Here is a 22,352-nt window from a genome sequence, read left to right as displayed (position 1 = left end):
ATTGCCGGCCCAGTTGATTGCGGTGTTGCTGCAGCTTTTGCAACCATAGGCAGCACTCCCCGTCGTTCAAGTTCAGTGCCTCGGAGGCACCTGGACACAGCAACTTGTGAGGCCAGGCCGACGCCAGTCCGTAGAACATGACGCGAGCGTCCGAGTGGGGAACCGCGCGTGCTGCGTTCTCGTTTCTTCTCAAGGGAATCCCGCTATACATTCTTGTGGATCGTGCATCTCAAGCGCGCAAGTCACACGGCACCGCGGGAAAAGCAAAATGATGCATCGGCCGGGAATCGAACCCGGGCCGCCCGCGTGGCAGGCGAGCATTCTACCACTGAACCACCGATGCTCAGCTAGTTCACAGCTTCCTGCTGCTTTCCGCTGCAAACGTCTGAGGGGAAAGTGGGACTGCCGTCCAGCGCCGTCGCATCCTCTCGAGAGAATGCTACAGACGCTGAATCCTGCACTGCACTGCTTAAAAATGATCGTCTAAGTACTCTTGCGGCGCACGCACGCGACGACTCTTGCCAAAGGACGCGAAATGTGCGTAGAGACGCTGCCTGGATGAGCTCGCCTACCCCGTAACGCGCCTACAGCTACGACCACCTTCAGGCGCCGCTGACAGGCGGGAAGCAGACACAGCGCGGCTCGCGAGGCGCGGAAGGGAACTGTGCGGTGGTGGTGTAATGGTCAGCATAGTTGCCTTCCAAGCAGTTGATCCGGGTTCGATTCCCGGCCACCGCAGCAGGCTTTTACTTTTGCGTATAAGTACTTTTGCCACGCGTCCTTAAATTAATGTTTCTTTCCCCATCTTACTCGCTGCAGGCCACCCTATAGCGTGTGCGTCGATTCCCCTTGAGTCTCGACTTGTCTCGACTTTGCTCAGCTGACGCGAGAGCTGACGCTCTCCAGTCGGCCTATATCAACACGACAAGCACGAGAAACGACTGAGAGAGGCAAGGAGAGGCGAGGCGGTGGACACACAGCACGCCGCTTCATTACACGGTGGCGTCTCCCTGACTGAATCGGGCTGCAGCTGCGAAAAGAAAGGAGAAAGACAAATAGGAAGCAAAATTGCCAACAGTACCCTGTGTTCCCATGCGGTCACCCGCCCAAGCACTGACAAGGGCCAAAGTTGTTACACGTCGGCAATCGGACATTTTCTTTCGTTTTCTCTTTGCCGTATCAGAACCAGCGTATTCAACATATTGTGGCCATTGCCGAGCGAATGCTGTAGCGCTTGCCGACAAGTCGGGTTCGGATCCTCTGTCAACGTCCACGCAGGGCGATGATCTTTTGGTCATCACACTCGCCAGCTGAAATCGGCGCTGCCTTTTCGTAGTAGTAAAAGCGTACTGGCCCGTGGGGGGATCGAACCCACGACCTTCGCGTTATTAGCACGACGCTCTAACCAACTGAGCTAACGGGCCTCGACGCGGACGGTTGCTCAGCCCTACGCTGGAAACACGTGGCATGAAGCCACACGCCACTTCTAGGGTCACCGTGTGCCTGCTCCGCTCGTCCATGTTCTGCTGGCGGTCATGAAACAGTAGCTGAATTGCGAGCAGGACGGGAAACGGCAGCACGCACAGCTGAAACTTGAGACGATTCGTGTGGAAAAAATTCCGTTCCGGTACCGGGAATCGAACCCGGGCCTCCTGGGTGAAAGCCAGGTATCCTAGCCACTAGACCACACCGGAGTTCGGCGTTCGTTGGACGGATCGGATGGTCTCTCGCACATTTCGTGCCGAGTCCCACGTCGGCACCCTTCTCTCTTTGCGAGCGTCTTTGCGCATACTGACTGGCAAGGCGCGCACCTCAAAAGTCTCAGAGCAATGCATTTGGCTTCTTGCTCTACTGGGAGAAGAGGAAAAGGAAAGCTGTAAGTATCAATAACAGGAAGTAAACATTTTCTCGCTGAAGCGTTGAAACGTTGTGGATAACAAACAAGAAATAAGTTCGAGCCCTAGCGACAGCACCACCGTGACTCACAGAAAATTAAATGCCCCGGGTGAGAATCGAACTCACGACCTTAAAATTACGAGACTTACGCGCTGCCTACTGCGCTACCGAGGCAGGGGGACGGGGGGAGACTGCTGGTCCTGGAAACTGGGTAAGCAGCGTACCCAATGTTAGACGCAGAGATACACTACTTCGTGGTTAACGCGTTCTGTTGCTACACGTGCATTGCCGGCCCAGTTGATTGCGGTGTTGCTGCAGCTTTTGCAACCATAGGCAGCACTCCCCGTCGTTCAAGTTCAGTGCCTCGGAGGCACCTGGACACAGCAACTTGTGAGGCCAGGCCGACGCCAGTCCGTAGAACATGACGCGAGCGTCCGAGTGGGGAACCGCGCGTGCTGCGTTCTCGTTTCTTCTCAAGGGAATCCCGCTATACATTCTTGTGGATCGTGCATCTCAAGCGCGCAAGTCACACGGCACCGCGGGAAAAGCAAAATGATGCATCGGCCGGGAATCGAACCCGGGCCGCCCGCGTGGCAGGCGAGCATTCTACCACTGAACCACCGATGCTCAGCTAGTTCACAGCTTCCTGCTGCTTTCCGCTGCAAACGTCTGAGGGGAAAGTGGGACTGCCGTCCAGCGCCGTCGCATCCTCTCGAGAGAATGCTACAGACGCTGAATCCTGCACTGCACTGCTTAAAAATGATCGTCTAAGTACTCTTGCGGCGCACGCACGCGACGACTCTTGCCAAAGGACGCGAAATGTGCGTAGAGACGCTGCCTGGATGAGCTCGCCTACCCCGTAACGCGCCTACAGCTACGACCACCTTCAGGCGCCGCTGACAGGCGGGAAGCAGACACAGCGCGGCTCGCGAGGCGCGGAAGGGAACTGTGCGGTGGTGGTGTAATGGTCAGCATAGTTGCCTTCCAAGCAGTTGATCCGGGTTCGATTCCCGGCCACCGCAGCAGGCTTTTACTTTTGCGTATAAGTACTTTTGCCACGCGTCCTTAAATTAATGTTTCTTTCCCCATCTTACTCGCTGCAGGCCACCCTATAGCGTGTGCGTCGATTCCCCTTGAGTCTCGACTTGTCTCGACTTTGCTCAGCTGACGCGAGAGCTGACGCTCTCCAGTCGGCCTATATCAACACGACAAGCACGAGAAACGACTGAGAGAGGCAAGGAGAGGCGAGGCGGTGGACACACAGCACGCCGCTTCATTACACGGTGGCGTCTCCCTGACTGAATCGGGCTGCAGCTGCGAAAAGAAAGGAGAAAGACAAATAGGAAGCAAAATTGCCAACAGTACCCTGTGTTCCCATGCGGTCACCCGCCCAAGCACTGACAAGGGCCAAAGTTGTTACACGTCGGCAATCGGACATTTTCTTTCGTTTTCTCTTTGCCGTATCAGAACCAGCGTATTCAACATATTGTGGCCATTGCCGAGCGAATGCTGTAGCGCTTGCCGACAAGTCGGGTTCGGATCCTCTGTCAACGTCCACGCAGGGCGATGATCTTTTGGTCATCACACTCGCCAGCTGAAATCGGCGCTGCCTTTTCGTAGTAGTAAAAGCGTACTGGCCCGTGGGGGGATCGAACCCACGACCTTCGCGTTATTAGCACGACGCTCTAACCAACTGAGCTAACGGGCCTCGACGCGGACGGTTGCTCAGCCCTACGCTGGAAACACGTGGCATGAAGCCACACGCCACTTCTAGGGTCACCGTGTGCCTGCTCCGCTCGTCCATGTTCTGCTGGCGGTCATGAAACAGTAGCTGAATTGCGAGCAGGACGGGAAACGGCAGCACGCACAGCTGAAACTTGAGACGATTCGTGTGGAAAAAATTCCGTTCCGGTACCGGGAATCGAACCCGGGCCTCCTGGGTGAAAGCCAGGTATCCTAGCCACTAGACCACACCGGAGTTCGGCGTTCGTTGGACGGATCGGATGGTCTCTCGCACATTTCGTGCCGAGTCCCACGTCGGCACCCTTCTCTCTTTGCGAGCGTCTTTGCGCATACTGACTGGCAAGGCGCGCACCTCAAAAGTCTCAGAGCAATGCATTTGGCTTCTTGCTCTACTGGGAGAAGAGGAAAAGGAAAGCTGTAAGTATCAATAACAGGAAGTAAACATTTTCTCGCTGAAGCGTTGAAACGTTGTGGATAACAAACAAGAAATAAGTTCGAGCCCTAGCGACAGCACCACCGTGACTCACAGAAAATTAAATGCCCCGGGTGAGAATCGAACTCACGACCTTAAAATTACGAGACTTACGCGCTGCCTACTGCGCTACCGAGGCAGGGGGACGGGGGGAGACTGCTGGTCCTGGAAACTGGGTAAGCAGCGTACCCAATGTTAGACGCAGAGATACACTACTTCGTGGTTAACGCGTTCTGTTGCTACACGTGCATTGCCGGCCCAGTTGATTGCGGTGTTGCTGCAGCTTTTGCAACCATAGGCAGCACTCCCCGTCGTTCAAGTTCAGTGCCTCGGAGGCACCTGGACACAGCAACTTGTGAGGCCAGGCCGACGCCAGTCCGTAGAACATGACGCGAGCGTCCGAGTGGGGAACCGCGCGTGCTGCGTTCTCGTTTCTTCTCAAGGGAATCCCGCTATACATTCTTGTGGATCGTGCATCTCAAGCGCGCAAGTCACACGGCACCGCGGGAAAAGCAAAATGATGCATCGGCCGGGAATCGAACCCGGGCCGCCCGCGTGGCAGGCGAGCATTCTACCACTGAACCACCGATGCTCAGCTAGTTCACAGCTTCCTGCTGCTTTCCGCTGCAAACGTCTGAGGGGAAAGTGGGACTGCCGTCCAGCGCCGTCGCATCCTCTCGAGAGAATGCTACAGACGCTGAATCCTGCACTGCACTGCTTAAAAATGATCGTCTAAGTACTCTTGCGGCGCACGCACGCGACGACTCTTGCCAAAGGACGCGAAATGTGCGTAGAGACGCTGCCTGGATGAGCTCGCCTACCCCGTAACGCGCCTACAGCTACGACCACCTTCAGGCGCCGCTGACAGGCGGGAAGCAGACACAGCGCGGCTCGCGAGGCGCGGAAGGGAACTGTGCGGTGGTGGTGTAATGGTCAGCATAGTTGCCTTCCAAGCAGTTGATCCGGGTTCGATTCCCGGCCACCGCAGCAGGCTTTTACTTTTGCGTATAAGTACTTTTGCCACGCGTCCTTAAATTAATGTTTCTTTCCCCATCTTACTCGCTGCAGGCCACCCTATAGCGTGTGCGTCGATTCCCCTTGAGTCTCGACTTGTCTCGACTTTGCTCAGCTGACGCGAGAGCTGACGCTCTCCAGTCGGCCTATATCAACACGACAAGCACGAGAAACGACTGAGAGAGGCAAGGAGAGGCGAGGCGGTGGACACACAGCACGCCGCTTCATTACACGGTGGCGTCTCCCTGACTGAATCGGGCTGCAGCTGCGAAAAGAAAGGAGAAAGACAAATAGGAAGCAAAATTGCCAACAGTACCCTGTGTTCCCATGCGGTCACCCGCCCAAGCACTGACAAGGGCCAAAGTTGTTACACGTCGGCAATCGGACATTTTCTTTCGTTTTCTCTTTGCCGTATCAGAACCAGCGTATTCAACATATTGTGGCCATTGCCGAGCGAATGCTGTAGCGCTTGCCGACAAGTCGGGTTCGGATCCTCTGTCAACGTCCACGCAGGGCGATGATCTTTTGGTCATCACACTCGCCAGCTGAAATCGGCGCTGCCTTTTCGTAGTAGTAAAAGCGTACTGGCCCGTGGGGGGATCGAACCCACGACCTTCGCGTTATTAGCACGACGCTCTAACCAACTGAGCTAACGGGCCTCGACGCGGACGGTTGCTCAGCCCTACGCTGGAAACACGTGGCATGAAGCCACACGCCACTTCTAGGGTCACCGTGTGCCTGCTCCGCTCGTCCATGTTCTGCTGGCGGTCATGAAACAGTAGCTGAATTGCGAGCAGGACGGGAAACGGCAGCACGCACAGCTGAAACTTGAGACGATTCGTGTGGAAAAAATTCCGTTCCGGTACCGGGAATCGAACCCGGGCCTCCTGGGTGAAAGCCAGGTATCCTAGCCACTAGACCACACCGGAGTTCGGCGTTCGTTGGACGGATCGGATGGTCTCTCGCACATTTCGTGCCGAGTCCCACGTCGGCACCCTTCTCTCTTTGCGAGCGTCTTTGCGCATACTGACTGGCAAGGCGCGCACCTCAAAAGTCTCAGAGCAATGCATTTGGCTTCTTGCTCTACTGGGAGAAGAGGAAAAGGAAAGCTGTAAGTATCAATAACAGGAAGTAAACATTTTCTCGCTGAAGCGTTGAAACGTTGTGGATAACAAACAAGAAATAAGTTCGAGCCCTAGCGACAGCACCACCGTGACTCACAGAAAATTAAATGCCCCGGGTGAGAATCGAACTCACGACCTTAAAATTACGAGACTTACGCGCTGCCTACTGCGCTACCGAGGCAGGGGGACGGGGGGAGACTGCTGGTCCTGGAAACTGGGTAAGCAGCGTACCCAATGTTAGACGCAGAGATACACTACTTCGTGGTTAACGCGTTCTGTTGCTACACGTGCATTGCCGGCCCAGTTGATTGCGGTGTTGCTGCAGCTTTTGCAACCATAGGCAGCACTCCCCGTCGTTCAAGTTCAGTGCCTCGGAGGCACCTGGACACAGCAACTTGTGAGGCCAGGCCGACGCCAGTCCGTAGAACATGACGCGAGCGTCCGAGTGGGGAACCGCGCGTGCTGCGTTCTCGTTTCTTCTCAAGGGAATCCCGCTATACATTCTTGTGGATCGTGCATCTCAAGCGCGCAAGTCACACGGCACCGCGGGAAAAGCAAAATGATGCATCGGCCGGGAATCGAACCCGGGCCGCCCGCGTGGCAGGCGAGCATTCTACCACTGAACCACCGATGCTCAGCTAGTTCACAGCTTCCTGCTGCTTTCCGCTGCAAACGTCTGAGGGGAAAGTGGGACTGCCGTCCAGCGCCGTCGCATCCTCTCGAGAGAATGCTACAGACGCTGAATCCTGCACTGCACTGCTTAAAAATGATCGTCTAAGTACTCTTGCGGCGCACGCACGCGACGACTCTTGCCAAAGGACGCGAAATGTGCGTAGAGACGCTGCCTGGATGAGCTCGCCTACCCCGTAACGCGCCTACAGCTACGACCACCTTCAGGCGCCGCTGACAGGCGGGAAGCAGACACAGCGCGGCTCGCGAGGCGCGGAAGGGAACTGTGCGGTGGTGGTGTAATGGTCAGCATAGTTGCCTTCCAAGCAGTTGATCCGGGTTCGATTCCCGGCCACCGCAGCAGGCTTTTACTTTTGCGTATAAGTACTTTTGCCACGCGTCCTTAAATTAATGTTTCTTTCCCCATCTTACTCGCTGCAGGCCACCCTATAGCGTGTGCGTCGATTCCCCTTGAGTCTCGACTTGTCTCGACTTTGCTCAGCTGACGCGAGAGCTGACGCTCTCCAGTCGGCCTATATCAACACGACAAGCACGAGAAACGACTGAGAGAGGCAAGGAGAGGCGAGGCGGTGGACACACAGCACGCCGCTTCATTACACGGTGGCGTCTCCCTGACTGAATCGGGCTGCAGCTGCGAAAAGAAAGGAGAAAGACAAATAGGAAGCAAAATTGCCAACAGTACCCTGTGTTCCCATGCGGTCACCCGCCCAAGCACTGACAAGGGCCAAAGTTGTTACACGTCGGCAATCGGACATTTTCTTTCGTTTTCTCTTTGCCGTATCAGAACCAGCGTATTCAACATATTGTGGCCATTGCCGAGCGAATGCTGTAGCGCTTGCCGACAAGTCGGGTTCGGATCCTCTGTCAACGTCCACGCAGGGCGATGATCTTTTGGTCATCACACTCGCCAGCTGAAATCGGCGCTGCCTTTTCGTAGTAGTAAAAGCGTACTGGCCCGTGGGGGGATCGAACCCACGACCTTCGCGTTATTAGCACGACGCTCTAACCAACTGAGCTAACGGGCCTCGACGCGGACGGTTGCTCAGCCCTACGCTGGAAACACGTGGCATGAAGCCACACGCCACTTCTAGGGTCACCGTGTGCCTGCTCCGCTCGTCCATGTTCTGCTGGCGGTCATGAAACAGTAGCTGAATTGCGAGCAGGACGGGAAACGGCAGCACGCACAGCTGAAACTTGAGACGATTCGTGTGGAAAAAATTCCGTTCCGGTACCGGGAATCGAACCCGGGCCTCCTGGGTGAAAGCCAGGTATCCTAGCCACTAGACCACACCGGAGTTCGGCGTTCGTTGGACGGATCGGATGGTCTCTCGCACATTTCGTGCCGAGTCCCATGTCGGCACCCTTCTCTCTTTGCGAGCGTCTTTGCGCATACTGACTGGCAAGGCGCGCACCTCAAAAGTCTCAGAGCAATGCATTTGGCTTCTTGCTCTACTGGGAGAAGAGGAAAAGGAAAGCTGTAAGTATCAATAACAGGAAGTAAACATTTTCTCGCTGAAGCGTTGAAACGTTGTGGATAACAAACAAGAAATAAGTTCGAGCCCTAGCGACAGCACCACCGTGACTCACAGAAAATTAAATGCCCCGGGTGAGAATCGAACTCACGACCTTAAAATTACGAGACTTACGCGCTGCCTACTGCGCTACCGAGGCAGGGGGACGGGGGGAGACTGCTGGTCCTGGAAACTGGGTAAGCAGCGTACCCAATGTTAGACGCAGAGATACACTACTTCGTGGTTAACGCGTTCTGTTGCTACACGTGCATTGCCGGCCCAGTTGATTGCGGTGTTGCTGCAGCTTTTGCAACCATAGGCAGCACTCCCCGTCGTTCAAGTTCAGTGCCTCGGAGGCACCTGGACACAGCAACTTGTGAGGCCAGGCCGACGCCAGTCCGTAGAACATGACGCGAGCGTCCGAGTGGGGAACCGCGCGTGCTGCGTTCTCGTTTCTTCTCAAGGGAATCCCGCTATACATTCTTGTGGATCGTGCATCTCAAGCGCGCAAGTCACACGGCACCGCGGGAAAAGCAAAATGATGCATCGGCCGGGAATCGAACCCGGGCCGCCCGCGTGGCAGGCGAGCATTCTACCACTGAACCACCGATGCTCAGCTAGTTCACAGCTTCCTGCTGCTTTCCGCTGCAAACGTCTGAGGGGAAAGTGGGACTGCCGTCCAGCGCCGTCGCATCCTCTCGAGAGAATGCTACAGACGCTGAATCCTGCACTGCACTGCTTAAAAATGATCGTCTAAGTACTCTTGCGGCGCACGCACGCGACGACTCTTGCCAAAGGACGCGAAATGTGCGTAGAGACGCTGCCTGGATGAGCTCGCCTACCCCGTAACGCGCCTACAGCTACGACCACCTTCAGGCGCCGCTGACAGGCGGGAAGCAGACACAGCGCGGCTCGCGAGGCGCGGAAGGGAACTGTGCGGTGGTGGTGTAATGGTCAGCATAGTTGCCTTCCAAGCAGTTGATCCGGGTTCGATTCCCGGCCACCGCAGCAGGCTTTTACTTTTGCGTATAAGTACTTTTGCCACGCGTCCTTAAATTAATGTTTCTTTCCCCATCTTACTCGCTGCAGGCCACCCTATAGCGTGTGCGTCGATTCCCCTTGAGTCTCGACTTGTCTCGACTTTGCTCAGCTGACGCGAGAGCTGACGCTCTCCAGTCGGCCTATATCAACACGACAAGCACGAGAAACGACTGAGAGAGGCAAGGAGAGGCGAGGCGGTGGACACACAGCACGCCGCTTCATTACACGGTGGCGTCTCCCTGACTGAATCGGGCTGCAGCTGCGAAAAGAAAGGAGAAAGACAAATAGGAAGCAAAATTGCCAACAGTACCCTGTGTTCCCATGCGGTCCCGCCCAAGCACTGACAAGGGCCAAGTTGTTACACGTCGGCAATCGGACATTTTCTTTCGTTTTCTCTTTGCCGTATCAGAACCAGCGTATTCAACATATTGTGGCCATTGCCGAGCGAATGCTGTAGCGCTTGCCGACAAGTCGGGTTCGGATCCTCTGTCAACGTCCACGCAGGGCGATGATCTTTTGGTCATCACACTCGCCAGCTGAAATCGGCGCTGCCTTTTCGTAGTAGTAAAAGCGTACTGGCCCGTGGGGGGATCGAACCCACGACCTTCGCGTTATTAGCACGACGCTCTAACCAACTGAGCTAACGGGCCTCGACGCGGACGGTTGCTCAGCCCTACGCTGGAAACACGTGGCATGAAGCCACACGCCACTTCTAGGGTCACCGTGTGCCTGCTCCGCTCGTCCATGTTCTGCTGGCGGTCATGAAACAGTAGCTGAATTGCGAGCAGGACGGGAAAACGGCAGCACGCACAGCTGAAACTTGAGACGATTCGTGTGGAAAAAATTCCGTTCCGGTACCGGGAATCGAACCCGGGCCTCCTGGGTGAAAGCCAGGTATCCTAGCCACTAGACCACACCGGAGTTCGGCGTTCGTTGGACGGATCGGATGGTCTCTCGCACATTTCGTGCCGAGTCCCACGTCGGCACCCTTCTCTCTTTGCGAGCGTCTTTGCGCATACCTGACTGGCAAGGCGCGCACCTCAAAAGTCTCAGAGCAATGCATTTGGCTTCTTGCTCTACTGGGAGAAGAGGAAAAGGAAAGCTGTAAGTATCAATAACAGGAAGTAAACATTTTCTCGCTGAAGCGTTGAAACGTTGTGGATAAACAAACAAGAAATAAGTTCGAGCCCTAGCGACAGCACCACCGAGACTCACAGAAAATTAAATGCCCCGGGTGAGAATCGAACTCACGACCTTAAAATTACGAGACTTACGCGCTGCCTACTGCGCTACCGAGGCAGGGGGACGGGGGGAGACTGCTGGTCCTGGAAACTGGGTAAGCAGCGTACCCAATGTTAGACGCAGAGATACACTACTTCGTGGTTAACGCGTTCTGTTGCTACACGTGCATTGCCGGCCCAGTTGATTGCGGTGTTGCTGCAGCTTTTGCAACCATAGGCAGCACTCCCCGTCGTTCAAGTTCAGTGCCTCGGAGGCACCTGGACACAGCAACTTGTGAGGCCAGGCCGACGCCAGTCCGTAGAACATGACGCGAGCGTCCGAGTGGGGAACCGCGCGTGCTGCGTTCTCGTTTCTTCTCAAGGGAATCCCGCTATACATTCTTGTGGATCGTGCATCTCAAGCGCGCAAGTCACACGGCACCGCGGGAAAAGCAAAATGATGCATCGGCCGGGAATCGAACCCGGGCCGCCCGCGTGGCAGGCGAGCATTCTACCACTGAACCACCGATGCTCAGTTAGTTCACAGCTTCCTGCTGCTTTCCGCTGCAAACGTCTGAGGGGAAAGTGGGACTGCCGTCCAGCGCCGTCGCATCCTCTCGAGAGAATGCTACAGACGCTGAATCCTGCACTGCACTGCTTAAAAATGATCGTCTAAGTACTCTTGCGGCGCACGCACGCGACGACTCTTGCCAAAGGACGCGAAATGTGCGTAGAGACGCTGCCTGGATGAGCTCGCCTACCCCGTAACGCGCCTACAGCTACGACCACCTTCAGGCGCCGCTGACAGGCGGGAAGCAGACACAGCGCGGCTCGCGAGGCGCGGAAGGGAACTGTGCGGTGGTGGTGTAATGGTCAGCATAGTTGCCTTCCAAGCAGTTGATCCGGGTTCGATTCCCGGCCACCGCAGCAGGCTTTTACTTTTGCGTATAAGTACTTTTGCCACGCGTCCTTAAATTAATGTTTCTTTCCCCATCTTACTCGCTGCAGGCCACCCTATAGCGTGTGCGTCGATTCCCCTTGAGTCTCGACTTGTCTCGACTTTGCTCAGCTGACGCGAGAGCTGACGCTCTCCAGTCGGCCTATATCAACACGACAAGCACGAGAAACGACTGAGAGAGGCAAGGAGAGGCGAGGCGGTGGACACACAGCACGCCGCTTCATTACACGGTGGCGTCTCCCTGACTGAATCGGGCTGCAGCTGCGAAAAGAAAGGAGAAAGACAAATAGGAAGCAAAATTGCCAACAGTACCCTGTGTTCCCATGCGGTCACCCGCCCAAGCACTGACAAGGGCCAAAGTTGTTACACGTCGGCAATCGGACATTTTCTTTCGTTTTCTCTTTGCCGTATCAGAACCAGCGTATTCAACATATTGTGGCCATTGCCGAGCGAATGCTGTAGCGCTTGCCGACAAGTCGGGTTCGGATCCTCTGTCAACGTCCACGCAGGGCGATGATCTTTTGGTCATCACACTCGCCAGCTGAAATCGGCGCTGCCTTTTCGTAGTAGTAAAAGCGTACTGGCCCGTGGGGGGATCGAACCCACGACCTTCGCGTTATTAGCACGACGCTCTAACCAACTGAGCTAACGGGCCTCGACGCGGACGGTTGCTCAGCCCTACGCTGGAAACACGTGGCATGAAGCCACACGCCACTTCTAGGGTCACCGTGTGCCTGCTCCGCTCGTCCATGTTCTGCTGGCGGTCATGAAACAGTAGCTGAATTGCGAGCAGGACGGGAAACGGCAGCACGCACAGCTGAAACTTGAGACGATTCGTGTGGAAAAAATTCCGTTCCGGTACCGGGAATCGAACCCGGGCCTCCTGGGTGAAAGCCAGGTATCCTAGCCACTAGACCACACCGGAGTTCGGCGTTCGTTGGACGGATCGGATGGTCTCTCGCACATTTCGTGCCGAGTCCCACGTCGGCACCCTTCTCTCTTTGCGAGCGTCTTTGCGCATACTGACTGGCAAGGCGCGCACCTCAAAAGTCTCAGAGCAATGCATTTGGCTTCTTGCTCTACTGGGAGAAGAGGAAAAGGAAAGCTGTAAGTATCAATAACAGGAAGTAAACATTTTCTCGCTGAAGCGTTGAAACGTTGTGGATAACAAACAAGAAATAAGTTCGAGCCCTAGCGACAGCACCACCGTGACTCACAGAAAATTAAATGCCCCGGGTGAGAATCGAACTCACGACCTTAAAATTACGAGACTTACGCGCTGCCTACTGCGCTACCGAGGCAGGGGGACGGGGGGAGACTGCTGGTCCTGGAAACTGGGTAAGCAGCGTACCCAATGTTAGACGCAGAGATACACTACTTCGTGGTTAACGCGTTCTGTTGCTACACGTGCATTGCCGGCCCAGTTGATTGCGGTGTTGCTGCAGCTTTTGCAACCATAGGCAGCACTCCCCGTCGTTCAAGTTCAGTGCCTCGGAGGCACCTGGACACAGCAACTTGTGAGGCCAGGCCGACGCCAGTCCGTAGAACATGACGCGAGCGTCCGAGTGGGGAACCGCGCGTGCTGCGTTCTCGTTTCTTCTCAAGGGAATCCCGCTATACATTCTTGTGGATCGTGCATCTCAAGCGCGCAAGTCACACGGCACCGCGGGAAAAGCAAAATGATGCATCGGCCGGGAATCGAACCCGGGCCGCCCGCGTGGCAGGCGAGCATTCTACCACTGAACCACCGATGCTCAGCTAGTTCACAGCTTCCTGCTGCTTTCCGCTGCAAACGTCTGAGGGGAAAGTGGGACTGCCGTCCAGCGCCGTCGCATCCTCTCGAGAGAATGCTACAGACGCTGAATCCTGCACTGCACTGCTTAAAAATGATCGTCTAAGTACTCTTGCGGCGCACGCACGCGACGACTCTTGCCAAAGGACGCGAAATGTGCGTAGAGACGCTGCCTGGATGAGCTCGCCTACCCCGTAACGCGCCTACAGCTACGACCACCTTCAGGCGCCGCTGACAGGCGGGAAGCAGACACAGCGCGGCTCGCGAGGCGCGGAAGGGAACTGTGCGGTGGTGGTGTAATGGTCAGCATAGTTGCCTTCCAAGCAGTTGATCCGGGTTCGATTCCCGGCCACCGCAGCAGGCTTTTACTTTTGCGTATAAGTACTTTTGCCACGCGTCCTTAAATTAATGTTTCTTTCCCCATCTTACTCGCTGCAGGCCACCCTATAGCGTGTGCGTCGATTCCCCTTGAGTCTCGACTTGTCTCGACTTTGCTCAGCTGACGCGAGAGCTGACGCTCTCCAGTCGGCCTATATCAACACGACAAGCACGAGAAACGACTGAGAGAGGCAAGGAGAGGCGAGGCGGTGGACACACAGCACGCCGCTTCATTACACGGTGGCGTCTCCCTGACTGAATCGGGCTGCAGCTGCGAAAAGAAAGGAGAAAGACAAATAGGAAGCAAAATTGCCAACAGTACCCTGTGTTCCCATGCGGTCACCCGCCCAAGCACTGACAAGGGCCAAAGTTGTTACACGTCGGCAATCGGACATTTTCTTTCGTTTTCTCTTTGCCGTATCAGAACCAGCGTATTCAACATATTGTGGCCATTGCCGAGCGAATGCTGTAGCGCTTGCCGACAAGTCGGGTTCGGATCCTCTGTCAACGTCCACGCAGGGCGATGATCTTTTGGTCATCACACTCGCCAGCTGAAATCGGCGCTGCCTTTTCGTAGTAGTAAAAGCGTACTGGCCCGTGGGGGGATCGAACCCACGACCTTCGCGTTATTAGCACGACGCTCTAACCAACTGAGCTAACGGGCCTCGACGCGGACGGTTGCTCAGCCCTACGCTGGAAACACGTGGCATGAAGCCACACGCCACTTCTAGGGTCACCGTGTGCCTGCTCCGCTCGTCCATGTTCTGCTGGCGGTCATGAAACAGTAGCTGAATTGCGAGCAGGACGGGAAACGGCAGCACGCACAGCTGAAACTTGAGACGATTCGTGTGGAAAAAATTCCGTTCCGGTACCGGGAATCGAACCCGGGCCTCCTGGGTGAAAGCCAGGTATCCTAGCCACTAGACCACACCGGAGTTCGGCGTTCGTTGGACGGATCGGATGGTCTCTCGCACATTTCGTGCCGAGTCCCACGTCGGCACCCTTCTCTCTTTGCGAGCGTCTTTGCGCATACTGACTGGCAAGGCGCGCACCTCAAAAGTCTCAGAGCAATGCATTTGGCTTCTTGCTCTACTGGGAGAAGAGGAAAAGGAAAGCTGTAAGTATCAATAACAGGAAGTAAACATTTTCTCGCTGAAGCGTTGAAACGTTGTGGATAACAAACAAGAAATAAGTTCGAGCCCTAGCGACAGCACCACCGTGACTCACAGAAAATTAAATGCCCCGGGTGAGAATCGAACTCACGACCTTAAAATTACGAGACTTACGCGCTGCCTACTGCGCTACCGAGGCAGGGGGACGGGGGGAGACTGCTGGTCCTGGAAACTGGGTAAGCAGCGTACCCAATGTTAGACGCAGAGATACACTACTTCGTGGTTAACGCGTTCTGTTGCTACACGTGCATTGCCGGCCCAGTTGATTGCGGTGTTGCTGCAGCTTTTGCAACCATAGGCAGCACTCCCCGTCGTTCAAGTTCAGTGCCTCGGAGGCACCTGGACACAGCAACTTGTGAGGCCAGGCCGACGCCAGTCCGTAGAACATGACGCGAGCGTCCGAGTGGGGAACCGCGCGTGCTGCGTTCTCGTTTCTTCTCAAGGGAATCCCGCTATACATTCTTGTGGATCGTGCATCTCAAGCGCGCAAGTCACACGGCACCGCGGGAAAAGCAAAATGATGCATCGGCCGGGAATCGAACCCGGGCCGCCCGCGTGGCAGGCGAGCATTCTACCACTGAACCACCGATGCTCAGTTAGTTCACAGCTTCCTGCTGCTTTCCGCTGCAAACGTCTGAGGGGAAAGTGGGACTGCCGTCCAGCGCCGTCGCATCCTCTCGAGAGAATGCTACAGACGCTGAATCCTGCACTGCACTGCTTAAAAATGATCGTCTAAGTACTCTTGCGGCGCACGCACGCGACGACTCTTGCCAAAGGACGCGAAATGTGCGTAGAGACGCTGCCTGGATGAGCTCGCCTACCCCGTAACGCGCCTACAGCTACGACCACCTTCAGGCGCCGCTGACAGGCGGGAAGCAGACACAGCGCGGCTCGCGAGGCGCGGAAGGGAACTGTGCGGTGGTGGTGTAATGGTCAGCATAGTTGCCTTCCAAGCAGTTGATCCGGGTTCGATTCCCGGCCACCGCAGCAGGCTTTTACTTTTGCGTATAAGTACTTTTGCCACGCGTCCTTAAATTAATGTTTCTTTCCCCATCTTACTCGCTGCAGGCCACCCTATAGCGTGTGCGTCGATTCCCCTTGAGTCTCGACTTGTCTCGACTTTGCTCAGCTGACGCGAGAGCTGACGCTCTCCAGTCGGCCTATATCAACACGACAAGCACGAGAAACGACTGAGAGAGGCAAGGAGAGGCGAGGCGGTGGACACACAGCACGCCGCTTCATTACACGGTGGCGTCTCCCTGACTGAATCGGGCTGCAGCTGCGAAAAGAAAGGAGAAAGACAAATAGGAAGCAAAATTGCCAACAGTACCCTGTGTTCCCATGCGGTCACCCGCCCAAGCACTGACAAGGGCCAAAGTTGTTACACGTCGGCAATCGGACATTTTCTTTCGTTTTCTCTTTGCCGTATCAGAACCAGCGTATTCAACATATTGTGGCCATTGCCGAGCGAATGCTGTAGCGCTTGCCGACAAGTCGGGTTCGGATCCTCTGTCAACGTCCACGCAGGGCGATGATCTTTTGGTCATCACACTCGCCAGCTGAAATCGGCGCTGCCTTTTCGTAGTAGTAAAAGCGTACTGGCCCGTGGGGGGATCGAACCCACGACCTTCGCGTTATTAGCACGACGCTCTAACCAACTGAGCTAACGGGCCTCGACGCGGACGGTTGCTCAGCCCTACGCTGGAAACACGTGGCATGAAGCCACACGCCACTTCTAGGGTCACCGTGTGCCTGCTCCGCTCGTCCATGTTCTGCTGGCGGTCATGAAACAGTAGCTGAATTGCGAGCAGGACGGGAAACGGCAGCACGCACAGCTGAAACTTGAGACGATTCGTGTGGAAAAAATTCCGTTCCGGTACCGGGAATCGAACCCGGGCCTCCTGGGTGAAAGCCAGGTATCCTAGCCACTAGACCACACCGGAGTTCGGCGTTCGTTGGACGGATCGGATGGTCTCTCGCACATTTCGTGCCGAGTCCCATGTCGGCACCCTTCTCTCTTTGCGAGCGTCTTTGCGCATACTGACTGGCAAGGCGCGCACCTCAAAAGTCTCAGAGCAATGCATTTGGCTTCTTGCTCTACTGGGAGAAGAGGAAAAGGAAAGCTGTAAGTATCAATAACAGGAAGTAAACATTTTCTCGCTGAAGCGTTGAAACGTTGTGGATAACAAACAAGAAATAAGTTCGAGCCCTAGCGACAGCACCACCGTGACTCACAGAAAATTAAATGCCCCGGGTGAGAATCGAACTCACGACCTTAAAATTACGAGACTTACGCGCTGCCTACTGCGCTACCGAGGCAGGGGGACGGGGGGAGACTGCTGGTCCTGGAAACTGGGTAAGCAGCGTACCCAATGTTAGACGCAGAGATACACTACTTCGTGGTTAACGCGTTCTGTTGCTACACGTGCATTGCCGGCCCAGTTGATTGCGGTGTTGCTGCAGCTTTTGCAACCATAGGCAGCACTCCCCGTCGTTCAAGTTCAGTGCCTCGGAGGCACCTGGACACAGCAACTTGTGAGGCCAGGCCGACGCCAGTCCGTAGAACATGACGCGAGCGTCCGAGTGGGGAACCGCGCGTGCTGCGTTCTCGTTTCTTCTCAAGGGAATCCCGCTATACATTCTTGTGGATCGTGCATCTCAAGCGCGCAAGTCACACGGCACCGCGGGAAAAGCAAAATGATGCATCGGCCGGGAATCGAACCCGGGCCGCCCGCGTGGCAGGCGAGCATTCTACCACTGAACCACCGATGCTCAGCTAGTTCACAGCTTCCTGCTGCTTTCCGCTGCAAACGTCTGAGGGGAAAGTGGGACTGCCGTCCAGCGCCGTCGCATCCTCTCGAGAGAATGCTACAGACGCTGAATCCTGCACTGCACTGCTTAAAAATGATCGTCTAAGTACTCTTGCGGCGCACGCACGCGACGACTCTTGCCAAAGGACGCGAAATGTGCGTAGAGACGCTGCCTGGATGAGCTCGCCTACCCCGTAACGCGCCTACAGCTACGACCACCTTCAGGCGCCGCTGACAGGCGGGAAGCAGACACAGCGCGGCTCGCGAGGCGCGGAAGGGAACTGTGCGGTGGTGGTGTAATGGTCAGCATAGTTGCCTTCCAAGCAGTTGATCCGGGTTCGATTCCCGGCCACCGCAGCAGGCTTTTACTTTTGCGTATAAGTACTTTTGCCACGCGTCCTTAAATTAATGTTTCTTTCCCCATCTTACTCGCTGCAGGCCACCCTATAGCGTGTGCGTCGATTCCCCTTGAGTCTCGACTTGTCTCGACTTTGCTCAGCTGACGCGAGAGCTGACGCTCTCCAGTCGGCCTATATCAACACGACAAGCACGAGAAACGACTGAGAGAGGCAAGGAGAGGCGAGGCGGTGGACACACAGCACGCCGCTTCATTACACGGTGGCGTCTCCCTGACTGAATCGGGCTGCAGCTGCGAAAAGAAAGGAGAAAGACAAATAGGAAGCAAAATTGCCAACAGTACCCTGTGTTCCCATGCGGTCACCCGCCCAAGCACTGACAAGGGCCAAAGTTGTTACACGTCGGCAATCGGACATTTTCTTTCGTTTTCTCTTTGCCGTATCAGAACCAGCGTATTCAACATATTGTGGCCATTGCCGAGCGAATGCTGTAGCGCTTGCCGACAAGTCGGGTTCGGATCCTCTGTCAACGTCCACGCAGGGCGATGATCTTTTGGTCATCACACTCGCCAGCTGAAATCGGCGCTGCCTTTTCGTAGTAGTAAAAGCGTACTGGCCCGTGGGGGGATCGAACCCACGACCTTCGCGTTATTAGCACGACGCTCTAACCAACTGAGCTAACGGGCCTCGACGCGGACGGTTGCTCAGCCCTACGCTGGAAACACGTGGCATGAAGCCACACGCCACTTCTAGGGTCACCGTGTGCCTGCTCCGCTCGTCCATGTTCTGCTGGCGGTCATGAAACAGTAGCTGAATTGCGAGCAGGACGGGAAACGGCAGCACGCACAGCTGAAACTTGAGACGATTCGTGTGGAAAAAATTCCGTTCCGGTACCGGGAATCGAACCCGGGCCTCCTGGGTGAAAGCCAGGTATCCTAGCCACTAGACCACACCGGAGTTCGGCGTTCGTTGGACGGATCGGATGGTCTCTCGCACATTTCGTGCCGAGTCCCACGTCGGCACCCTTCTCTCTTTGCGAGCGTCTTTGCGCATACTGACTGGCAAGGCGCGCACCTCAAAAGTCTCAGAGCAATGCATTTGGCTTCTTGCTCTACTGGGAGAAGAGGAAAAGGAAAGCTGTAAGTATCAATAACAGGAAGTAAACATTTTCTCGCTGAAGCGTTGAAACGTTGTGGATAACAAACAAGAAATAAGTTCGAGCCCTAGCGACAGCACCACCGTGACTCACAGAAAATTAAATGCCCCGGGTGAGAATCGAACTCACGACCTTAAAATTACGAGACTTACGCGCTGCCTACTGCGCTACCGAGGCAGGGGGACGGGGGGAGACTGCTGGTCCTGGAAACTGGGTAAGCAGCGTACCCAATGTTAGACGCAGAGATACACTACTTCGTGGTTAACGCGTTCTGTTGCTACACGTGCATTGCCGGCCCAGTTGATTGCGGTGTTGCTGCAGCTTTTGCAACCATAGGCAGCACTCCCCGTCGTTCAAGTTCAGTGCCTCGGAGGCACCTGGACACAGCAACTTGTGAGGCCAGGCCGACGCCAGTCCGTAGAACATGACGCGAGCGTCCGAGTGGGGAACCGCGCGTGCTGCGTTCTCGTTTCTTCTCAAGGGAATCCCGCTATACATTCTTGTGGATCGTGCATCTCAAGCGCGCAAGTCACACGGCACCGCGGGAAAAGCAAAATGATGCATCGGCCGGGAATCGAACCCGGGCCGCCCGCGTGGCAGGCGAGCATTCTACCACTGAACCACCGATGCTCAGTTAGTTCACAGCTTCCTGCTGCTTTCCGCTGCAAACGTCTGAGGGGAAAGTGGGACTGCCGTCCAGCGCCGTCGCATCCTCTCGAGAGAATGCTACAGACGCTGAATCCTGCACTGCACTGCTTAAAAATGATCGTCTAAGTACTCTTGCGGCGCACGCACGCGACGACTCTTGCCAAAGGACGCGAAATGTGCGTAGAGACGCTGCCTGGATGAGCTCGCCTACCCCGTAACGCGCCTACAGCTACGACCACCTTCAGGCGCCGCTGACAGGCGGGAAGCAGACACAGCGCGGCTCGCGAGGCGCGGAAGGGAACTGTGCGGTGGTGGTGTAATGGTCAGCATAGTTGCCTTCCAAGCAGTTGATCCGGGTTCGATTCCCGGCCACCGCAGCAGGCTTTTACTTTTGCGTATAAGTACTTTTGCCACGCGTCCTTAAATTAATGTTTCTTTCCCCATCTTACTCGCTGCAGGCCACCCTATAGCGTGTGCGTCGATTCCCCTTGAGTCTCGACTTGTCTCGACTTTGCTCAGCTGACGCGAGAGCTGACGCTCTCCAGTCGGCCTATATCAACACGACAAGCACGAGAAACGACTGAGAGAGGCAAGGAGAGGCGAGGCGGTGGACACACAGCACGCCGCTTCATTACACGGTGGCGTCTCCCTGACTGAATCGGGCTGCAGCTGCGAAAAGAAAGGAGAAAGACAAATAGGAAGCAAAATTGCCAACAGTACCCTGTGTTCCCATGCGGTCACCCGCCCAAGCACTGACAAGGGCCAAAGTTGTTACACGTCGGCAATCGGACATTTTCTTTCGTTTTCTCTTTGCCGTATCAGAACCAGCGTATTCAACATATTGTGGCCATTGCCGAGCGAATGCTGTAGCGCTTGCCGACAAGTCGGGTTCGGATCCTCTGTCAACGTCCACGCAGGGCGATGATCTTTTGGTCATCACACTCGCCAGCTGAAATCGGCGCTGCCTTTTCGTAGTAGTAAAAGCGTACTGGCCCGTGGGGGGATCGAACCCACGACCTTCGCGTTATTAGCACGACGCTCTAACCAACTGAGCTAACGGGCCTCGACGCGGACGGTTGCTCAGCCCTACGCTGGAAACACGTGGCATGAAGCCACACGCCACTTCTAGGGTCACCGTGTGCCTGCTCCGCTCGTCCATGTTCTGCTGGCGGTCATGAAACAGTAGCTGAATTGCGAGCAGGACGGGAAACGGCAGCACGCACAGCTGAAACTTGAGACGATTCGTGTGGAAAAAATTCCGTTCCGGTACCGGGAATCGAACCCGGGCCTCCTGGGTGAAAGCCAGGTATCCTAGCCACTAGACCACACCGGAGTTCGGCGTTCGTTGGACGGATCGGATGGTCTCTCGCACATTTCGTGCCGAGTCCCACGTCGGCACCCTTCTCTCTTTGCGAGCGTCTTTGCGCATACTGACTGGCAAGGCGCGCACCTCAAAAGTCTCAGAGCAATGCATTTGGCTTCTTGCTCTACTGGGAGAAGAGGAAAAGGAAAGCTGTAAGTATCAATAACAGGAAGTAAACATTTTCTCGCTGAAGCGTTGAAACGTTGTGGATAACAAACAAGAAATAAGTTCGAGCCCTAGCGACAGCACCACCGTGACTCACAGAAAATTAAATGCCCCGGGTGAGAATCGAACTCACGACCTTAAAATTACGAGACTTACGCGCTGCCTACTGCGCTACCGAGGCAGGGGGACGGGGGGAGACTGCTGGTCCTGGAAACTGGGTAAGCAGCGTACCCAATGTTAGACGCAGAGATACACTACTTCGTGGTTAACGCGTTCTGTTGCTACACGTGCATTGCCGGCCCAGTTGATTGCGGTGTTGCTGCAGCTTTTGCAACCATAGGCAGCACTCCCCGTCGTTCAAGTTCAGTGCCTCGGAGGCACCTGGACACAGCAACTTGTGAGGCCAGGCCGACGCCAGTCCGTAGAACATGACGCGAGCGTCCGAGTGGGGAACCGCGCGTGCTGCGTTCTCGTTTCTTCTCAAGGGAATCCCGCTATACATTCTTGTGGATCGTGCATCTCAAGCGCGCAAGTCACACGGCACCGCGGGAAAAGCAAAATGATGCATCGGCCGGGAATCGAACCCGGGCCGCCCGCGTGGCAGGCGAGCATTCTACCACTGAACCACCGATGCTCAGCTAGTTCACAGCTTCCTGCTGCTTTCCGCTGCAAACGTCTGAGGGGAAAGTGGGACTGCCGTCCAGCGCCGTCGCATCCTCTCGAGAGAATGCTACAGACGCTGAATCCTGCACTGCACTGCTTAAAAATGATCGTCTAAGTACTCTTGCGGCGCACGCACGCGACGACTCTTGCCAAAGGACGCGAAATGTGCGTAGAGACGCT

General features: G+C 55.6%; 51 non-coding genes across 51 annotated transcripts; 10 read left to right on the top strand and 41 right to left on the bottom strand.

Moving 5' to 3' along the window:
- Nucleotides 1–272: 272 nt before the first annotated feature.
- Trnag-gcc (transfer RNA glycine (anticodon GCC)) lies at nt 273–343 on the bottom strand. Its single transcript has one exon. It is a non-coding gene; the product is annotated as a tRNA-Gly (tRNA).
- Nucleotides 344–666: 323 nt separating this feature from the next.
- On the top strand, nt 667–738 carry Trnag-ucc (transfer RNA glycine (anticodon UCC)). Its single transcript has one exon. It is a non-coding gene; the product is annotated as a tRNA-Gly (tRNA).
- A 612-nt stretch (nt 739–1,350) lies between these two features.
- Trnai-aau (transfer RNA isoleucine (anticodon AAU)) lies at nt 1,351–1,424 on the bottom strand. The gene has a single exon. It is a non-coding gene; the product is annotated as a tRNA-Ile (tRNA).
- Nucleotides 1,425–1,622: 198 nt separating this feature from the next.
- On the bottom strand, nt 1,623–1,694 carry Trnae-uuc (transfer RNA glutamic acid (anticodon UUC)). The gene has a single exon. It is a non-coding gene; the product is annotated as a tRNA-Glu (tRNA).
- A 303-nt stretch (nt 1,695–1,997) lies between these two features.
- On the bottom strand, nt 1,998–2,070 carry Trnat-cgu (transfer RNA threonine (anticodon CGU)). Its single transcript has one exon. It is a non-coding gene; the product is annotated as a tRNA-Thr (tRNA).
- Nucleotides 2,071–2,452: 382 nt separating this feature from the next.
- Nucleotides 2,453–2,523, bottom strand: Trnag-gcc (transfer RNA glycine (anticodon GCC)). Its single transcript has one exon. It is a non-coding gene; the product is annotated as a tRNA-Gly (tRNA).
- A 323-nt stretch (nt 2,524–2,846) lies between these two features.
- Trnag-ucc (transfer RNA glycine (anticodon UCC)) lies at nt 2,847–2,918 on the top strand. Its single transcript has one exon. It is a non-coding gene; the product is annotated as a tRNA-Gly (tRNA).
- A 612-nt stretch (nt 2,919–3,530) lies between these two features.
- Nucleotides 3,531–3,604, bottom strand: Trnai-aau (transfer RNA isoleucine (anticodon AAU)). Its single transcript has one exon. It is a non-coding gene; the product is annotated as a tRNA-Ile (tRNA).
- A 198-nt stretch (nt 3,605–3,802) lies between these two features.
- Trnae-uuc (transfer RNA glutamic acid (anticodon UUC)) lies at nt 3,803–3,874 on the bottom strand. The gene has a single exon. It is a non-coding gene; the product is annotated as a tRNA-Glu (tRNA).
- Nucleotides 3,875–4,177: 303 nt separating this feature from the next.
- Nucleotides 4,178–4,250, bottom strand: Trnat-cgu (transfer RNA threonine (anticodon CGU)). Its single transcript has one exon. It is a non-coding gene; the product is annotated as a tRNA-Thr (tRNA).
- Nucleotides 4,251–4,632: 382 nt separating this feature from the next.
- On the bottom strand, nt 4,633–4,703 carry Trnag-gcc (transfer RNA glycine (anticodon GCC)). Its single transcript has one exon. It is a non-coding gene; the product is annotated as a tRNA-Gly (tRNA).
- A 323-nt stretch (nt 4,704–5,026) lies between these two features.
- On the top strand, nt 5,027–5,098 carry Trnag-ucc (transfer RNA glycine (anticodon UCC)). The gene has a single exon. It is a non-coding gene; the product is annotated as a tRNA-Gly (tRNA).
- A 612-nt stretch (nt 5,099–5,710) lies between these two features.
- On the bottom strand, nt 5,711–5,784 carry Trnai-aau (transfer RNA isoleucine (anticodon AAU)). Its single transcript has one exon. It is a non-coding gene; the product is annotated as a tRNA-Ile (tRNA).
- A 198-nt stretch (nt 5,785–5,982) lies between these two features.
- Trnae-uuc (transfer RNA glutamic acid (anticodon UUC)) lies at nt 5,983–6,054 on the bottom strand. The gene has a single exon. It is a non-coding gene; the product is annotated as a tRNA-Glu (tRNA).
- A 303-nt stretch (nt 6,055–6,357) lies between these two features.
- Trnat-cgu (transfer RNA threonine (anticodon CGU)) lies at nt 6,358–6,430 on the bottom strand. Its single transcript has one exon. It is a non-coding gene; the product is annotated as a tRNA-Thr (tRNA).
- Nucleotides 6,431–6,812: 382 nt separating this feature from the next.
- Nucleotides 6,813–6,883, bottom strand: Trnag-gcc (transfer RNA glycine (anticodon GCC)). The gene has a single exon. It is a non-coding gene; the product is annotated as a tRNA-Gly (tRNA).
- A 323-nt stretch (nt 6,884–7,206) lies between these two features.
- On the top strand, nt 7,207–7,278 carry Trnag-ucc (transfer RNA glycine (anticodon UCC)). The gene has a single exon. It is a non-coding gene; the product is annotated as a tRNA-Gly (tRNA).
- A 612-nt stretch (nt 7,279–7,890) lies between these two features.
- Trnai-aau (transfer RNA isoleucine (anticodon AAU)) lies at nt 7,891–7,964 on the bottom strand. The gene has a single exon. It is a non-coding gene; the product is annotated as a tRNA-Ile (tRNA).
- A 198-nt stretch (nt 7,965–8,162) lies between these two features.
- Trnae-uuc (transfer RNA glutamic acid (anticodon UUC)) lies at nt 8,163–8,234 on the bottom strand. The gene has a single exon. It is a non-coding gene; the product is annotated as a tRNA-Glu (tRNA).
- Nucleotides 8,235–8,537: 303 nt separating this feature from the next.
- Trnat-cgu (transfer RNA threonine (anticodon CGU)) lies at nt 8,538–8,610 on the bottom strand. The gene has a single exon. It is a non-coding gene; the product is annotated as a tRNA-Thr (tRNA).
- Nucleotides 8,611–8,992: 382 nt separating this feature from the next.
- Trnag-gcc (transfer RNA glycine (anticodon GCC)) lies at nt 8,993–9,063 on the bottom strand. Its single transcript has one exon. It is a non-coding gene; the product is annotated as a tRNA-Gly (tRNA).
- A 323-nt stretch (nt 9,064–9,386) lies between these two features.
- Trnag-ucc (transfer RNA glycine (anticodon UCC)) lies at nt 9,387–9,458 on the top strand. The gene has a single exon. It is a non-coding gene; the product is annotated as a tRNA-Gly (tRNA).
- A 609-nt stretch (nt 9,459–10,067) lies between these two features.
- Trnai-aau (transfer RNA isoleucine (anticodon AAU)) lies at nt 10,068–10,141 on the bottom strand. Its single transcript has one exon. It is a non-coding gene; the product is annotated as a tRNA-Ile (tRNA).
- Nucleotides 10,142–10,340: 199 nt separating this feature from the next.
- On the bottom strand, nt 10,341–10,412 carry Trnae-uuc (transfer RNA glutamic acid (anticodon UUC)). The gene has a single exon. It is a non-coding gene; the product is annotated as a tRNA-Glu (tRNA).
- Nucleotides 10,413–10,717: 305 nt separating this feature from the next.
- Nucleotides 10,718–10,790, bottom strand: Trnat-cgu (transfer RNA threonine (anticodon CGU)). The gene has a single exon. It is a non-coding gene; the product is annotated as a tRNA-Thr (tRNA).
- Nucleotides 10,791–11,172: 382 nt separating this feature from the next.
- On the bottom strand, nt 11,173–11,243 carry Trnag-gcc (transfer RNA glycine (anticodon GCC)). Its single transcript has one exon. It is a non-coding gene; the product is annotated as a tRNA-Gly (tRNA).
- A 323-nt stretch (nt 11,244–11,566) lies between these two features.
- On the top strand, nt 11,567–11,638 carry Trnag-ucc (transfer RNA glycine (anticodon UCC)). The gene has a single exon. It is a non-coding gene; the product is annotated as a tRNA-Gly (tRNA).
- A 612-nt stretch (nt 11,639–12,250) lies between these two features.
- On the bottom strand, nt 12,251–12,324 carry Trnai-aau (transfer RNA isoleucine (anticodon AAU)). Its single transcript has one exon. It is a non-coding gene; the product is annotated as a tRNA-Ile (tRNA).
- A 198-nt stretch (nt 12,325–12,522) lies between these two features.
- Trnae-uuc (transfer RNA glutamic acid (anticodon UUC)) lies at nt 12,523–12,594 on the bottom strand. The gene has a single exon. It is a non-coding gene; the product is annotated as a tRNA-Glu (tRNA).
- A 303-nt stretch (nt 12,595–12,897) lies between these two features.
- Nucleotides 12,898–12,970, bottom strand: Trnat-cgu (transfer RNA threonine (anticodon CGU)). Its single transcript has one exon. It is a non-coding gene; the product is annotated as a tRNA-Thr (tRNA).
- Nucleotides 12,971–13,352: 382 nt separating this feature from the next.
- Trnag-gcc (transfer RNA glycine (anticodon GCC)) lies at nt 13,353–13,423 on the bottom strand. Its single transcript has one exon. It is a non-coding gene; the product is annotated as a tRNA-Gly (tRNA).
- Nucleotides 13,424–13,746: 323 nt separating this feature from the next.
- On the top strand, nt 13,747–13,818 carry Trnag-ucc (transfer RNA glycine (anticodon UCC)). Its single transcript has one exon. It is a non-coding gene; the product is annotated as a tRNA-Gly (tRNA).
- Nucleotides 13,819–14,430: 612 nt separating this feature from the next.
- Trnai-aau (transfer RNA isoleucine (anticodon AAU)) lies at nt 14,431–14,504 on the bottom strand. Its single transcript has one exon. It is a non-coding gene; the product is annotated as a tRNA-Ile (tRNA).
- Nucleotides 14,505–14,702: 198 nt separating this feature from the next.
- Nucleotides 14,703–14,774, bottom strand: Trnae-uuc (transfer RNA glutamic acid (anticodon UUC)). The gene has a single exon. It is a non-coding gene; the product is annotated as a tRNA-Glu (tRNA).
- A 303-nt stretch (nt 14,775–15,077) lies between these two features.
- Trnat-cgu (transfer RNA threonine (anticodon CGU)) lies at nt 15,078–15,150 on the bottom strand. The gene has a single exon. It is a non-coding gene; the product is annotated as a tRNA-Thr (tRNA).
- A 382-nt stretch (nt 15,151–15,532) lies between these two features.
- Nucleotides 15,533–15,603, bottom strand: Trnag-gcc (transfer RNA glycine (anticodon GCC)). The gene has a single exon. It is a non-coding gene; the product is annotated as a tRNA-Gly (tRNA).
- A 323-nt stretch (nt 15,604–15,926) lies between these two features.
- On the top strand, nt 15,927–15,998 carry Trnag-ucc (transfer RNA glycine (anticodon UCC)). The gene has a single exon. It is a non-coding gene; the product is annotated as a tRNA-Gly (tRNA).
- A 612-nt stretch (nt 15,999–16,610) lies between these two features.
- Trnai-aau (transfer RNA isoleucine (anticodon AAU)) lies at nt 16,611–16,684 on the bottom strand. The gene has a single exon. It is a non-coding gene; the product is annotated as a tRNA-Ile (tRNA).
- Nucleotides 16,685–16,882: 198 nt separating this feature from the next.
- On the bottom strand, nt 16,883–16,954 carry Trnae-uuc (transfer RNA glutamic acid (anticodon UUC)). The gene has a single exon. It is a non-coding gene; the product is annotated as a tRNA-Glu (tRNA).
- Nucleotides 16,955–17,257: 303 nt separating this feature from the next.
- On the bottom strand, nt 17,258–17,330 carry Trnat-cgu (transfer RNA threonine (anticodon CGU)). The gene has a single exon. It is a non-coding gene; the product is annotated as a tRNA-Thr (tRNA).
- A 382-nt stretch (nt 17,331–17,712) lies between these two features.
- On the bottom strand, nt 17,713–17,783 carry Trnag-gcc (transfer RNA glycine (anticodon GCC)). Its single transcript has one exon. It is a non-coding gene; the product is annotated as a tRNA-Gly (tRNA).
- Nucleotides 17,784–18,106: 323 nt separating this feature from the next.
- On the top strand, nt 18,107–18,178 carry Trnag-ucc (transfer RNA glycine (anticodon UCC)). Its single transcript has one exon. It is a non-coding gene; the product is annotated as a tRNA-Gly (tRNA).
- A 612-nt stretch (nt 18,179–18,790) lies between these two features.
- Trnai-aau (transfer RNA isoleucine (anticodon AAU)) lies at nt 18,791–18,864 on the bottom strand. Its single transcript has one exon. It is a non-coding gene; the product is annotated as a tRNA-Ile (tRNA).
- A 198-nt stretch (nt 18,865–19,062) lies between these two features.
- Nucleotides 19,063–19,134, bottom strand: Trnae-uuc (transfer RNA glutamic acid (anticodon UUC)). The gene has a single exon. It is a non-coding gene; the product is annotated as a tRNA-Glu (tRNA).
- A 303-nt stretch (nt 19,135–19,437) lies between these two features.
- Trnat-cgu (transfer RNA threonine (anticodon CGU)) lies at nt 19,438–19,510 on the bottom strand. The gene has a single exon. It is a non-coding gene; the product is annotated as a tRNA-Thr (tRNA).
- Nucleotides 19,511–19,892: 382 nt separating this feature from the next.
- Trnag-gcc (transfer RNA glycine (anticodon GCC)) lies at nt 19,893–19,963 on the bottom strand. The gene has a single exon. It is a non-coding gene; the product is annotated as a tRNA-Gly (tRNA).
- A 323-nt stretch (nt 19,964–20,286) lies between these two features.
- Trnag-ucc (transfer RNA glycine (anticodon UCC)) lies at nt 20,287–20,358 on the top strand. Its single transcript has one exon. It is a non-coding gene; the product is annotated as a tRNA-Gly (tRNA).
- Nucleotides 20,359–20,970: 612 nt separating this feature from the next.
- On the bottom strand, nt 20,971–21,044 carry Trnai-aau (transfer RNA isoleucine (anticodon AAU)). Its single transcript has one exon. It is a non-coding gene; the product is annotated as a tRNA-Ile (tRNA).
- Nucleotides 21,045–21,242: 198 nt separating this feature from the next.
- Trnae-uuc (transfer RNA glutamic acid (anticodon UUC)) lies at nt 21,243–21,314 on the bottom strand. The gene has a single exon. It is a non-coding gene; the product is annotated as a tRNA-Glu (tRNA).
- Nucleotides 21,315–21,617: 303 nt separating this feature from the next.
- On the bottom strand, nt 21,618–21,690 carry Trnat-cgu (transfer RNA threonine (anticodon CGU)). The gene has a single exon. It is a non-coding gene; the product is annotated as a tRNA-Thr (tRNA).
- A 382-nt stretch (nt 21,691–22,072) lies between these two features.
- On the bottom strand, nt 22,073–22,143 carry Trnag-gcc (transfer RNA glycine (anticodon GCC)). Its single transcript has one exon. It is a non-coding gene; the product is annotated as a tRNA-Gly (tRNA).
- Nucleotides 22,144–22,352: the final 209 nt, after the last annotated feature.

Source organism: Schistocerca cancellata, unplaced genomic scaffold, assembly GCF_023864275.1.
Source record: "Schistocerca cancellata isolate TAMUIC-IGC-003103 unplaced genomic scaffold, iqSchCanc2.1 HiC_scaffold_574, whole genome shotgun sequence".
NCBI lineage: Eukaryota > Metazoa > Arthropoda > Insecta > Orthoptera > Acrididae > Schistocerca > Schistocerca cancellata.
This window is presented reverse-complemented; position numbering and strand designations above follow the sequence as displayed.